Raw genomic sequence first — 14983 nt, forward strand, 5'->3', positions numbered from 1 at the left:
CTTTATCTGAGACCTGACACACTGCATGCATGGGTTTTTTTTACACTGTCTTCCTTTAGCGGGACATTGACTTTTTCACCGTGTTTTGTTTCCGCAGTAGCTGGATTTATGAATATGCTTATCAGGCGCTTCATATTTTTGCTGCCTTTTCAATTGTGTAATTCGGTTTTGTTCAGCGCTCTTTGGAACTGTTGCTTTTATCTGTGCACTCGTCAGTTCACGTGAGCCTTCGGTGTACATGCATCGAAGGTTCCCAGCTGTGCTGGTGCCATCTCGTGCTATGTCCATGGCTGTATTTAATGTTACCTTAGTCCTGGCACTTAAAACTTTCTCTCGCAGTTTCGCTGAGTTTGTGTCAAACACCACCCTGACCATCTCATCTTCCTCTGCATAAGCACAGTCCTTCACCCGTGAATATTTAGTGGGAGTTTGCTATTGGATTGCCGCTGACGGACGGCCTTATATGGGCAGGCACTAAATTACAAGCGCCAGCAGCAGCCTGTCTATGAACTTAATTTAAAGTGTAGGTTTACATCGTGCTTTGTTTCAGTAGCAGAACTCATGAATATGGTTGTATATGTCACTTTCGCGCTTCTTATTGTTTCGCTGCCTTCTCAATTATATAATGCATGTTTTCTTCAGCGCTTTTTGGAGGTCTTCCTGGTTTTCTATGTACTGCGTGATTACGTGGGAGGCGTGATGATGTCACACGAAACTCCGCCCCCACGGCGTTCAAGCTCATCTCCATTACAGTAAATGGAGAAAAACAGCTTCCAGTTATGACCATTACGCGTAGAATTTCGATATAAAACCTGCCCAACTTTTGTAAGGAAGCTGTAAGGAATGAACCTGCCAAATTTCAGCCTTCCACCCACACGGGAAGTTGGAGAATTAGTGATGAGTCAGTGAGTGAGTCAGTGAGTGAGTGAGTGAGGGCTTTGCCTTTTATTAGTATAGATATATATATATATATATATATGTGTGTGTGTATATATATATATATATATGTGTGTATATATGCTTCTCGCAACTCATACGGCCCGTGGTGGATGTTTGGCGACTGGAAGACCAACCAAATGCATTACCTGGTAGGTAACCACCCATACAATCAGATAAATAAATAATTTTCTGTAGATTTTTAACTGAAAAAGAAAAATTGAAAAGTTAGTTTTTGCATTAAAGCATTTTAAACGTCTGTGCATTGGAAGCTCCCAGGTTACACAAATGACAATTGTCACAAAGGTGACAGTCATTTGACAGTAATTAAACTTAATTAGGTACTGCTTGTGACTCCTTTATACTGTATCTCTCTGGATTTAAAAGCACCTTTTGTAAGGGCCATAGTCTTTGTTGGACAATCTCTCCAAAAATTAAGAGAAATGAGCATTCAGCTGATGTGAGAAACAAAGTCATTGAAATGCACAAGGCAGCAAATGGCTACAAAAAATAAAATATTGGAAGACTTTGAATGTTCCATAAAGTACTCTTGGATCCATTATCAGAAAGTGGAAGGTTCATCACTTTTTGATTTTGGAAATGTATTGTTACAGAATAAGAGTTCACATTAAATATACTGAGTGAATAAATATGTAAATTGTCAAGCAGACAATTACAATGACTTTCAAGGGGGTTAAATATTTTTGCACGTCTGTGTATGTATGTATGTATGTATGTATGTATGTATGTATGTATGTATATATGTTTGTTTGTTTGTGTATAAATCCCAGATTATGTTAGTAGAAGCCCTGAAAGCTCATCCATTCATGCCTTTATTGTTGTTGTTATAATAATATATATTTTTTTTTTGATATTTATTTTTATTATTTTTTGGGGGGACAAAATCCTATCTGAACAATACTGCATGTAAGCAGGAAACAAACTTGAATGAGACTACAGTCTATCTCAGGGTACAGTTGTGCACACACCCACACCATATTTTACTGAGCCCATTTGAATTTCACATTTAACCTGCAGCTTAATGTCTTAATACAGGAGGAAAAACAGCTTATGTAGAGAAAGAAGTCCACACAACCCTTGCAGAACCTTCGTAACTTCACACAAAATATAACAGGTGGATTCCTAAAACACACAAACATTTGTTTTTTCAATATTTGCATAATTTTTCTTTGCACTCTCCCTCATCATAATGTATCGTCTATGGGGGAGAAACGAAAGCTTTAGACAAACATACAGTATACCAGTAAGAAGAAAAAAATGATAGAATAACAGCACTGAATATAGTCGTTAACCAAGTTTCCCAAGAATTGTTTTGCAGGAAGTTCAGTGATAATGTATAACTGAACATCCTGGACAAAAACCAGGGAAAGCTTTACTTGGTCAGATGTTGATTAATCAGTTTTAATTCTAGTATGTTTCTTTCAATCTGCAGTTTTTTGGTATAATTCCTGAAATGAAATTCAGAATGTCTTCTATTGTAGTGTCATGTATGGTTAAAGCAAGGATTGCACTCCCTTAGTTTGCAGTATATGAAGCTAAGGAATGTCACTGTCTTTTCATAGTTTATTACTGAAGAGGAGAGGATTTGAATATGTTACACTGTGTATACCATAAAAAAGCCAGCCAGGCGGCGCCCCGGTGCCTGAATATCCCTGGAGGTAGACGACAGGGGACACCCGGACGGCTTCCGGGTGCGCACCCGGCACTTCCGCCACACTGGGGCATATCTATGGAGGAGTGCCGGGAAGCAGCTGGAGCCCATCCGGGTTCCTATTTAAGGGGCCACCTCCCTTCAGTCAAAAGCAGAAATCGGGTGGAAGTGGACAGAGCTGGAGAGAGGATCGGAGGCGGCCAGGTGAAAGGCACAAGGACTGTGAGGCCTAGACATTTGGGGGAACGGTGCTGGAGGCACTGGGAAGTGCACTGACTTTATTATTTGTAAATATCGTATAATAAACGTGTGTTGGGTGAACATAAGATGTCCGTCTGTGTGTCCGGGTTCAAGTCCACACAGTAAACTGCAAAGTGCACTGAAACAACCACGTTGTGTCATTGAAGAACAACAACATGGGTAGATCATACGTAGTACAGTAAACTTTATTAATTTAAATGCAATCTTGCTTTACTTTTCTGGTTGGCAAGCTCTGGTTGGGTGGATTGGTGTTGCTGAATTGATGTGTGTGTTTGTGTGTGTGTGTTTGTTCTTCCTGTGATGGGCTGGCATCCTGTTCAGATGTTGTTTTTCCTGCTTTGCACTCTGTACTGAGATAGGATTCAGTCACCCTACAACCCTGACCTGGATAAGAGGGTTAAATACATATATATATATATATATATATATATATATATATATATATATATATATATATATATAGATATAGATAGATATAGATATAGATATAGATATAGATATAGATATATAGATATATATATATAGATATATATATATAGATATCTATATATAGATATCTATACTAATAAAAGGCAAAGCCCTCACTGACTGACTCACTCTCTGACTCACTTATCACTAATTCTCCAAGTTCCCGTGTAGGTAGAAGGCTGAAATTTGGCAGGCTCATTCCTTACAGCTTACTTACAAAAGCAGGTTTCATTTCGAAATTCTACGCGTAATGGTCATAACGTTCAACAACGTCCGCCATGTTGAACTTTCTTATTTATGGCCCCATCTTCTCGAAATTTGGTAGGCGGCTTCCCTCCACTAACTGAACCTAATGTACGTACTTATTTCGGTAGTATGATGCCACTGTCGTCCGCCATATTGAACTTTTCAACAGTCTTTGTTACTTATGGGCCCATCTTCAAGAAATTCTATCGATCAAAGAACTGTCACTTACCGAGTGGTTTCCATGCCCGGAGATACCACCTACATTTTCCATTCTCTTTGTTACATATTGCACGGCCATATCAGGCTCACTCTTGATCTTGACCTCTACTCTCTTTTCTGTTTCTTTTTCCGGTTTCTTTGTGGTGGTGGCCTGCAATGCCACCACCTACTCAAAGCTTCATGATGCTCTAACAATGATGGACGGATTAAAAGGCAGAAGTCTACGTGACCATCATCATCATCAAGCCCTTCCGTGAGAATCCTAAATCCAAAGAGGACTGTTTCATTTATGTTATGTAGAATGCCCAGAGGGAACTGGGCGGTCTCATGGTTTGGAATCCTACAGATTTTATTTTTTCTCCAGCCGTCTGGAGCTTTTTTGTTTTTCTGTCCCCCCTGGCCATTGAACCTTACTCTTATTCAATGTTAATGTTGATTTATTTTGTTTTATAATTGTGTCTTTCATTTTTCTATTCTTTAATATGTAAAGCACTTTGAGCTACTGTTTGTATGAAAATGTGCTATATAAATAAATGTTGTTGTTGTTGTTGTTATCCGGAGGAACATTCTGTCTTATGTATTGAATGACTGGGACAGGTTCAAGGTGTGGACTGATGACGGTACAGGAGATAATTATACTACACAGGAGCACTAGAAGAGTGAAATGCTTAAGCCCTTCACCTATGGTTCTGCATGTGAGTTGATGGCTGCCGCTGAATTGTTTCGGTTGTCGCTTTCAAGTTTACCGAAATGGCCAAATATTTTACACCTTTGGACAACCGCCAATGCCTCTTAAACATCTTAGATTCACAGGTGACGATTTCAGTAGTGGACACTTTGATGTTTATGAATGTTTAAACTCTCAAAAGCTGGATGTGATTTTATCGATGAAACCGTTGTGTGCTTACAACGCTTGACAGATGCCAAATGTCACTTCAACACAACAAATCCTGCAAATACTGTCGTAATTGAAACAAACCATGAAACTCAAACCGATTATGACAGCAGCAATCCAAGCTGTGAGATTTGAGACAAGATTACTGTTCACATGGCCAACTTAAGTTACATGCTCAAGAGTAAGCTCAGCGCACAGCTTGGTCATGTTACAACCGGAGGGCTAAACTGACAACATGGTATACAAAGAGATCCTTAACAAATAATTATTGGCATATTGTCCCACAGTTTAAAAAGGTTTAATTTTCTTCTTAATAAAAATTTGAATGCAGTACTTCACCGCTGTGAAGCGGGGGTATATATATATATATATATATATATATATATATATATATATATATATATATATATATATATATATATATATATATATATATATACAGGTACTGGTCATAAAATTAGAATATCATGACAAAGTTGATTTATTTCTGTAATTCCATTCAAAAAGTGATACTTCTATATTAGATTCATTCATTCACACAAACTGATGTATTTCAAATGTTTATTTCTTTTAATTTTGATGATTATAACTGACAACTAATGAAAGTCTCAAATTCAGTATCTCGTAGAATATTGTTAAAAGGTTCAATATTGAAGACACCTGGTGCCACACTAATCAGCTAATTAACTTAAAACACCTGCAAAAGCCTTTAAATGGTCTCTCAGTCTAGTTCTGTAGGCTACACAATCATGGGAAAGACTGCTGACTTGACAGTTGTCCAAAAGACGACCATTGACACCTTGCACAAGGAGGGCAAGACACAAAAGGTCATTGCTAAAGAGGCTGGCTGTTAACAGAGCTCTGTGTCCAAGCACATTAATAGAGAGGCGAAGGGAAGGACAAGATGGCGTAGAAAAAAGTGTACAAGCAATAGGGATAACCGCACCCTAGAGAGGATTGTGAAACAAAACCCATTCAAAACTGTGGGGGAGATTCACAAAGAGTGGACTGCAGCTGGAGTCAGTGCTTCAAGAACCACCACGCACAGACGTATGCAAGACATGGGTTTCAGCTGTCGCATTCCTTGTGTCAAGCCACTCTTGAACAAGAGACAGCGTCAGAAGCATCTTGCCTGGGCTAAAGACAAAAAGGACTGGACTGCTGCTGAGTGGTCCAAAGTTATGTTCTCTGATGAAAGTAAATTTTGCATTTCCTTTGGAAATCAATGTCTCAGAGTCTGGAGGAAAAGAGGAGAGGCACAGAATCCACGTTGCTTGAGGTCCAGTGTAAAGTTTCCACAGTCAGTGATGGTTTGGGGTGCCATGTCATTTGCTGGTGTTGGTCCATTGTGTTTTCTAAGGTCCAAGGTCAATGCAGCCGTCTACCAGGAAGTTTTAGAGCACTTCATGCTTCCTGCTACTGATGAACTTTATGGAGATGCAGATTTCATTTACCAACAGGATCTGGCACCTGCACACAGTGCCAAAGCTAGCAGTACCTGGTTTAAGGACCATGGTATCCCTGTTCTTGATTGGCCAGCAAACTTGCCTGACCTTAACCCCATAGAAAATCTATGGGGTATTGTGAAGAGGAAGATGCAATATGCCAGACCCAACAATTCAGAAGAGCTGAAGGCCACTATCAGAGCAACATGGGCTCTCATAACACCTGAGCAGTGCCACAGACTGATCGACTCCATGCCACGCCGCATTGCTGCAGTAATCCAGGCCAAAGGAGCCCTAACTAAATATTTAGTGCTGTACATGCTCATACTTTTCATGTTGCATACCTTTCAGTTGGCCAACATTTCTAAAAATCCTTTTTTTGCATTGGTCTTAATTGATATCCTAATTTTCCGAGATAATGAATTTGAGACTTTCATTAGTTGTCAGTTATAATCATCAAAATTAAAAGAAATAAACATTTGAAATACATCAGTCTGTGTGTAATGAATGAATCTAATATACAAGTTTTACTTTTTGAATGGAATTATTGAAATAAATCAACTTTGTCATGATATTTTAATTTTATGACCAGCACCTGTATATATACAGTAGAATACTTTTTCATTGTGCCTTTTAAAACATATAGTAGTGGGGGATGCCAAAAATTGTGATAAACACCACCAAAAGGACTTAGACCTGAATGCAAATACGGTGCTTAGCAAATTCTACAGAAGTAAATGTGGATGAAAAGTTTAAGTAATTAATATGATCCACTGAACTGTAGAATAGATTCAAAAGTGTTCCCACTGAAGGCCGAAGTCGAAGAAATAAATAATAATAATAAATTGACTACAAATTAATATCTTACTGCATACATTTTCTAAACCCATTTTAAGCAGTACACTTATCAGTCTTCCAGGTAAGGCATATGCAAGGGTGCCAGAGGGAAAAAATCATCTGATAGTTGAGTCAAAGATACTGGAGGAACAATGTGGATTCCGTCCTGGTGGTGGAACAGTAAACCCGATCAATCTCTGGGGCAGTTATTAGAGACTGTACCTTAATATGCACATATTTATGTTCTCTGTACATCTCAGTGGCAGTCAAAGAATAATAATAATAAAAAAAAATACTAGGTACAGTGGAACCTCGGTTCACGACCATAATTCGTTCCAGAACTTTGGTCGTAAACCGAGTTGGTCGTGAACCGAAGCAGTTTCCCCATAGGATTGTATGTAAATACAATTAATCCGTTCCAGACCGTACAAACTGTATGTAAATATATGTAAAGATTAAGCACAAATATAGTTAATTACACCATAGAATGCACAGTGTAATAGTAAACTAATGTAAAAACATTGAATAACACTGACACAAAACACCCAGGCTCCCTGCTCAGCTACACAAGCTGGGTCGCTCACACTTTCTCCCTCCCTCTCTCTCTCTCTCTCTGTAGCACACACACCACCAAAGCCCCTCCCTCCCTCCCTCAGCTACAGGAGCAGGCTGGCTCACGCGCTCTCTCTGTAGCGCACACACACACACACCCCCTATCCCCCCCATCCCTTCCCCTGTCAGCTGCCCTCTCTCTCTCTGCGCTTGCTCGCTCACGCTCTCTAATCTCTCTGTAGCACGTGCTCGCGCAGCATTTTTTTTAAAATGAGTTTTAAGCACAGCAGAAGAAAAACGAAGATTAGAACAAATCCGAAGTGCATGTAAAAACCAACTCGCAAGCAACCAAAAAAGAAAGATTGCAGGGGATCACGCTATTAAATTTAAAGCCTGATCGCTGTAAACATTGTTTTTAAAATGAGTTTTAAGCACAGCAGAAAAAAACGAACAGCGGACAAATCTGAAGTGCATTTAAAAACCAACTCACAAGCAACCAAAAAAGTAACATTGCAACAAATCACACGATGAAGTCCTCCATGTAAACAATTTTTTGAATGAGTTTTAAGCACAGGGAAAAAAACGAACATTTGGAACAAAAGAGAAAAGTAACACTGCAACAAATTACAGCATGATCTGAAAAACTAACTTTTGAAAAATCTGTAATACAAAAACTACTGTACAGTACAGTACAAACCACCAAGAAAACTAACCTTGCATGAGTCGAAGTTCTGGCATGAAGTGTTTTCCTTCAGGTGTTTTCTCTCTTGTGATTTCTTGGGTTTCTGGTGCTTTTAGCTGTTTAGCTGGTGGAAGTGAAAGCCTCATGCAGCCATTCCAAAAACAAACTCCTTGTGACCCAACCCTTCGTGTTTGCTGGCAGTCTGGCTTTGTTTACATTGTGCTGCTTGAAAGCACGAGGGTTTTCAGATTTGTAAATGAGTAAACTGGTAAACAGTTTTTCCACCTCTTGTAATTTCTTTCTTTACTTCGATTTCAATTTTCTTCTCACCACTATTCACTTATTTAGAAGCCAATGGAAGGAGAACAATGAACAGAGAGCTCTTGCAGCCACGCGGCTTGCTCACTTTCTCTTTCTCTCTTTCTCTCTCAGCCTGCCTGTGGTGGGGGATGGTGCGCTAGCACGAACAGCCTGCAAATAGGCAGGCAAACAGTGCAGCAATCTCCTCCTCCTCCTCCCCCTCCCCAGCCTGCCTATCTGCAGCCAGTAAGTGCAAGCCAACACGTGCAGCAATCTCCTCCTCCCCCTCCCCAGCAGGCACGCTCGCTCGCTCGCTCTCTCTCTCTCTCTCTCTCTCTCTTATAGCTCAGCTCAGGCAGGCAAGGGAAACTGGCTTGTTCATATACCGAGTGTGTGGTTGTGAACCGAGGCAAAAGTTTGGCGCTTTTTGGTCGTGGAACCGAAGTTGTAATGCTGAACCGGGACGTTCGTGAACCGAGGTTCCACTGTAGTTGTCAATACATATCTTCAAAGCAACCTCTATCCGAAAATTAAGATTAATTTGGTCTTAAATTGCTAAGTGCTAAAATCTATAGACACAACTAAACATATTTCTTTAATTTCCCCTTAATATTGGATTTGGGAATTTTAACATGAAGTTATTGATTGTTTTTTGTGTAGGTGTGTGCTTTTTAATTTTCTATGTATATGCCAAATGTTTTTAAAATTATTTTTAATGTAGAAACAGTAGTGCTATTTGGAATGGAATTAAAATAAAGCCTTTTAATATTTTGTTTTCACATGAAGTATATTTAAATGTATAAGTAATGGTCCATTTTAAGGCCCACTCCCCTCCTCGCACCTCCTTTTTTTGTGTTTCTTTCTATACCATTTGACATTTGCTTATGAAATTTAAATTGATTTTTGTTTTGTTTCTTTAAAAAACTTCACCTTACCAGGGATACCTAAGTCCCCAAGTGCAGCTTGGTATTTTACTAGGACCTGTATCCTCCAGTTTCAAGTTTATAGTTGTTAAATATAGCTACATTACATGTGTTGTCCCCATTCCTGTTTGTGTGCAACAGGGGATGTGAGGGTTTACAGTTGGGGAGGTGAGGGGTAGCATCATTCCTTTATGTAGAACATGCTGTCCTCTTTGTCTCATCTGACTGTATCCTTTGACACAACTGACTTGCTGTTGAAGTGACTGCTCTCTGCAGGTGTTAATGGAGGAGTTAAGTCCTTTAGGGTGTTCTTCTCGAGTGATGGAAAAAGGACATGTGAAATCATTAACAGGTGCTGTACCAGTCAGTGGTGGTGAGTGGGATTTGAGTCTGAAAACAAAGCTTTTGCTTTACTTTTCATTCTATATCTGAGATTTTTTACTTGCAAGATGGCTGGGATGACACTCCATGATAGGGTGAGAAGCTCAGTAATTTGGTAGAGCCTCCGTGTAGAATCTCTCCTCTGGATCAACAGGAGCAAGTTGAGGTAATTTGGGCATGTCGTAATGATGTCCCTCAGGCGGCTCCTCCTAGAGCTACTCTGGGCACATCCCACTGAGCAGAGAGCCTGCAGCAGAGCCAGAACATGCTGAAGGGATTATATCTCTCTGCAGACTTGGGAACACATTGGAATTCCTCAGGAAGAGGTAGAATCTGTAGTTGGGAACAGAAGAGTCTGGGTTGACCTGCTTGGCCTGCTGCCTATGTAACCTTTGTCAGAGAAAGTGCTTAAGAGGATGAAATGAGAATATAGCTCCTTCACCAGATGTATATATTCTGAAGGAGCAATTTTTGGCCTGCATTTGGATATGCACTACTTGTTCTATCAGTAAATCTTTTTTTTTTTTTTTGATAGTACTTCAAAACAAAAAAACAGCTGTGGAAATTTCATAACCACTTTTTTTGGTTATTGCCGATACATATGCATCACTTTTCTGGTGTTTGGAAGCTTATTCTCACATTTATGCTAATAAGAATACTATTCAAAATATATTTGGTTAAAAAATTGAATTTTAAAATGTCTTGTGATGTAATTTATGTACAAAATATAATTTCTCTCCCATTTATAAATATTCTGAAAGAGAAATATCTACTTTTTATTTTGATGTTTAGAACATACAGTGGATCCTAAGAAAAGTACTGAAATTTGATATCATTTTTGTTACCCTAGGCTGTATATAATGCAACTCAATAAAAGTGTTTTATAAATAAATTGCAATTCTGTATATAGTAAAAACTTTACATTAATGACTAAAATTGCTCTGATTTGTTTCCATCAAAGTACAGGAATAATCAAGTACATTACATTAGTCAGTATCTTTGGCATTAATCTTCATAGCACATCTCAAAAACTACAGTTCCCATCTTTCCACAGTCATACAATCTTATATAGTTAGATTTGAATTTTGTGAGAAAAACTGTAACATCATAAATGTTACATAATGGGCATCATAAAAGAAAAGAGGACACAATTATTGCTCTCCTGATCAGCACTTTTTCGTGGTACAGCTTAAAGAAAAGTACACAACACACTGTCACAGCCAGCCAAATCCTATCAACTTTCACTCGGCACTGGCAGTAAGCGGCCTGCTCACACATCCCCCACAGAGGCAACTGAAGTTGGACACAAAATTCTCACAGCTGAATTCTGTGTATCTGGGTGTAAAGTGTCTGGAATTGCATAGCATAAATAATATATCATTATTTGGAATACATGCCTTTCATGGGTGTTCTATGTCTACAACGATCTTTGTAAAGGAAACGCAAGGCATGAAATGTTGAACACATAACTAAAACAGAAAATTTTTTCATGTTATAGTGTTAATAACAAAATGTTGACGTGAAGTGTATATTGTGTGGACTGAAGTACTTTCACAAAAGGTATAACAAAACAATGCTTTTATTCAAAAACATAACCGAAGAAAAAAAAAATGTTCAATTTACATGTTGCCGTCAATGTGAAAAAACTGAATCTCAAATATCAAATTGATGCAAAATAGACCTGTCTGCATGGTTGATGCAGAGGTAAGGGCTGCTGTCTCATAATCAAGAGAATGCGGGATCGATTCAGAGTCCTTCCTGCAGTTAGCATTTTGATTAGAGAGCTGCTATTAATATTACTATTATATTTTAAAAACATACATTTGATTTGAGTCTGTAACAGCTGGTGTAAATTTATGGTAAGTGTGAAAGATATTGCTTAAGGGATATAAGCAGACATACAAACAATGGGGAATCATGGCTTCTTGTTAAATTGTTGTCACTTGTTGTTCAGTTTTACTCTTGAATAAAAACACACTTGTTTTGTTATACCTTTCCGAAAGTGTTTATTTTATCTTCCATTAACCAGACTTCAGTTGTGAGAATTTTGTGTCTGACTTCAGCTGCCTCGGTGGGGGACGGGTGAACTGGCTACCTGCTGCCAGTTCTGATTGACACACTTGCAAAGCAAAAGCACTGATGACGAGAGGTGCAAAGGAACTTAAGGTGGCTCAACAATTACAAATATTTTCATAGGCTTCAGGGATTCTAGTGTTAAGTGAATCAATTCTTTTGATTCGCTTATTTTCATTTATAGTCTGATGTATGTGGTATCAGGGAGACCCTCTGATTACATCTAATACTTATATGTGTGAATGTAAATATATAAATAATATTGATTATTAAATTATATGTGACTAGCAAAATACCCACGCTTCGCAGCGGCGAAGTAGTGTGTGTTACAGAAGTAATGAAAAAGAAAAGGAAACATTTTGATAATAACGTAACATGATTGTCAATGTAATTGTTTTGTCACTATTATGAGTGTTCCTGTCATATATATATATATATATATATATATATATATATATATATACACACCCACATATAAACATATATAGATATACATACATACATATACATACAAATGTTCTTATATACATTGTGGGCCCGGACACAGACAGGCGGACATGTTGTTTTCCACCACCACACATTTATTTACAACCATATTTACAATTATAAGGACACAGTCACGTGCACCACAAACCCCAATACACAGTCCTGGCCACACAATGCCGCCTTCTCTGGGCCACCTCCAGCCCTGACTGACGGGAGACGGCCCCTTTTATCCATGTCCCAGATCAGCTCCAGGTGCTCCCGACACTCCCCTGTTGGCCACGCCCCAGCGTGGCGGCTGTTTTCCCAGCAGCTCACCGGGTGTCCCTTTTAATCTTCCCACAGCACTTCCGGTTGTGGTGGAAGTGCTGAGGTAACGGGTCCCCAAGGCATTGGGGCGCCCCCTGGTGGTGACCACAGGCCCCTAGGGGGTTGGGCTTCCATGCCCTCAACCCGTGGCTCCAAAGCAACCAGGGCGGTGGCCCCCACATTATCCAGGGTGGGCGCAGACCCACATCCGGTCCCTCATGGCGTCCTGGCCGGGTCATTGCCCCTGGCATCCCTGACAGTGCCCCACAGCCAGCGAAGACCACTCGGGAGGAGCGACATGTCCCGCGAGGGCAGCGGGTCCTACTCCAGGACCGCCGAGGTCCGGTCCTGCTCTCCAAACAGGAATAGGGGCGGAGAAGCGGCCTGAGCACCACCACTTGGTGCCCTCCTGTGCCTCGCACAGGTTGCGCTCCCCCTTCTTACTCTCTTACCGGCACCCCGGGGCCCCTCGTTCGGCACCCACTCCGAGGCCTCCGCGCCCCTTTGTTCAGAACCACTCGCTCCCTTGCAGCCTCTTCCAGCCGTGGTGGCACCCGCACACCAGCGGAGAGATCTTTTGACAGATGGCCCGACTCCTGAGGGCAGGTCCCCAGCGAAGTGGGTCCTATTGCTTGTCCGGGGTCCGTCCCTGTAACAAAGAGAAACACAGGGGCAGAACCGCTGCCTGGGCACCCTTCCTGTGCCACGCACTGTCAGCATTCCCCCCTCCATTCGGTCACCCCCCTACATACTGTCAAATAGACGAACCACACGCCGTGGCTTCGCCTCTATCGCTGACATCCGAGGTTCGATTCCCAAGAGGGGGTGCAGTGAGTGTGTACGCCTGATGAGCCCAGAAATAGGGCAAAACACGTGTTGCGTACTCTTTTTATTATTTGACAGTAAAACTATTTCTATATATTATATATACATCGCGTTGCGCCACAGCGTGTGGTTCGTCTATTTGACAGTATGTAGATTGGGGTGTGTGTGTGTGTATATATATATATATATATATAGCAAAATACCCCCGCTTCACAGCAGAGAAGTAGTGAGCTACAGAAGTTATGAAAAAGAAAAGGAAACATTTTAAAAATAACGTAACATGATTGTCAGTGTAATTGTTTTGTCACTGTTATGAGTGTTGCTGTCATCAAGGATTTGATTATCATTATTTCTTTCAATCAGGTTTGTATTTGGAGGATATGTTGTGTTCAAGTTACAGTCCGTGTTTGTCAACCGTTGTAAAGATATCAGGTTTCATTCATCGATTCCCTACTTACTGCATCAATAAACAGCTCGTCTTCACACTCTGCATGCACAGGTTTTTTTTGTTTTTTTTTTACACACTGTCTTCCCTTAGCTGGATATTGACTTTTTCCACCGTGTGCTTTGTTTCCGCAGTAGCTTCACTTATGAATATGTTTGTTCAGCGCTCTTTGGAACTCTTGCTTTTTGTCTGTGTACTATGTTCACAGTCAGTTCACGTGAGCCGCTCGGAGTACATGCATGATTGATTGATGTCCCGGCTTTATTTAATGTTAGCTAAGACCCCGGCACTTAAAAGTTTCTCTCGCAGTTTCACTGAGTTTGTCCCAAACACCACCCTGACCATCTTATCTTCGTCTGAATATTTAACGGAAGAGTGTTTCTATTGGATTGCCGCTGACGGACGCCCTTATATGAGCAGGCACTCAATTACGTGGGAGGCGTGACGGTGAGGGACGCAACTCCGCCCCACACGGCGACCTAGCTGCAGGCTATGACGGGTATATATGTACAGAAGTAGGTTCCAGTTATGACCGTTACGCGTAGAATTTCGAAATGAAAGCTGCCTTATTTTGTAAGTAAGCTGTAAAGAATGAGCCTGCCAAATTTCAGCCTTCTACCTACATGGGAAGTTGGAGAATTAGTAGTGAGTGAGTGAGTCAGTCAGTGAGGGCTTTGCCTTTTATTAGTATAGATTAATTATATATAAATATGTAATTAATAGTACTTAAAAATGAATAATTATATATTTTAACATGATAATATGTATATCTTTGTCTTTTTTACAAATACAACACGATAACATTTGGATCTTAAATAATTAAAATACAACATTTCATTACTGAATCACAAGTTGATGAAAACTGTGCCACTTGTGAATCAAATGAATGTAGATTGTTAGAAAATTTCTCAAGGTAGTGACCTGTTCACACATCAAATAAATAGAGAGTCATGAATCTGGTAGTTCTTGTGCATGCACTTTAAACGTTAACCTGCTACAGCAAAAGAAAAATGCTGCTGATATCATACTGG

The 14983-nt window shown here is 40.0% G+C and overlaps 1 protein-coding gene and 1 pseudogene across 11 annotated transcripts in view; both read left to right on the forward strand.

Annotated features, from left to right (window-relative positions):
* Nucleotides 1-14983, forward strand: part of foxp2 (forkhead box P2) — a 525031-nt gene that overhangs the window by 262407 nt on the left and 247641 nt on the right. The window lies entirely within an intron of this gene.
* LOC120534545 overlaps nt 1-14983 on the forward strand; it is a 56112-nt pseudogene that overhangs the window by 34744 nt on the left and 6385 nt on the right.

This window comes from Polypterus senegalus, chromosome 8 (assembly GCF_016835505.1).
Source record: "Polypterus senegalus isolate Bchr_013 chromosome 8, ASM1683550v1, whole genome shotgun sequence".
NCBI lineage: Eukaryota > Metazoa > Chordata > Cladistia > Polypteriformes > Polypteridae > Polypterus > Polypterus senegalus.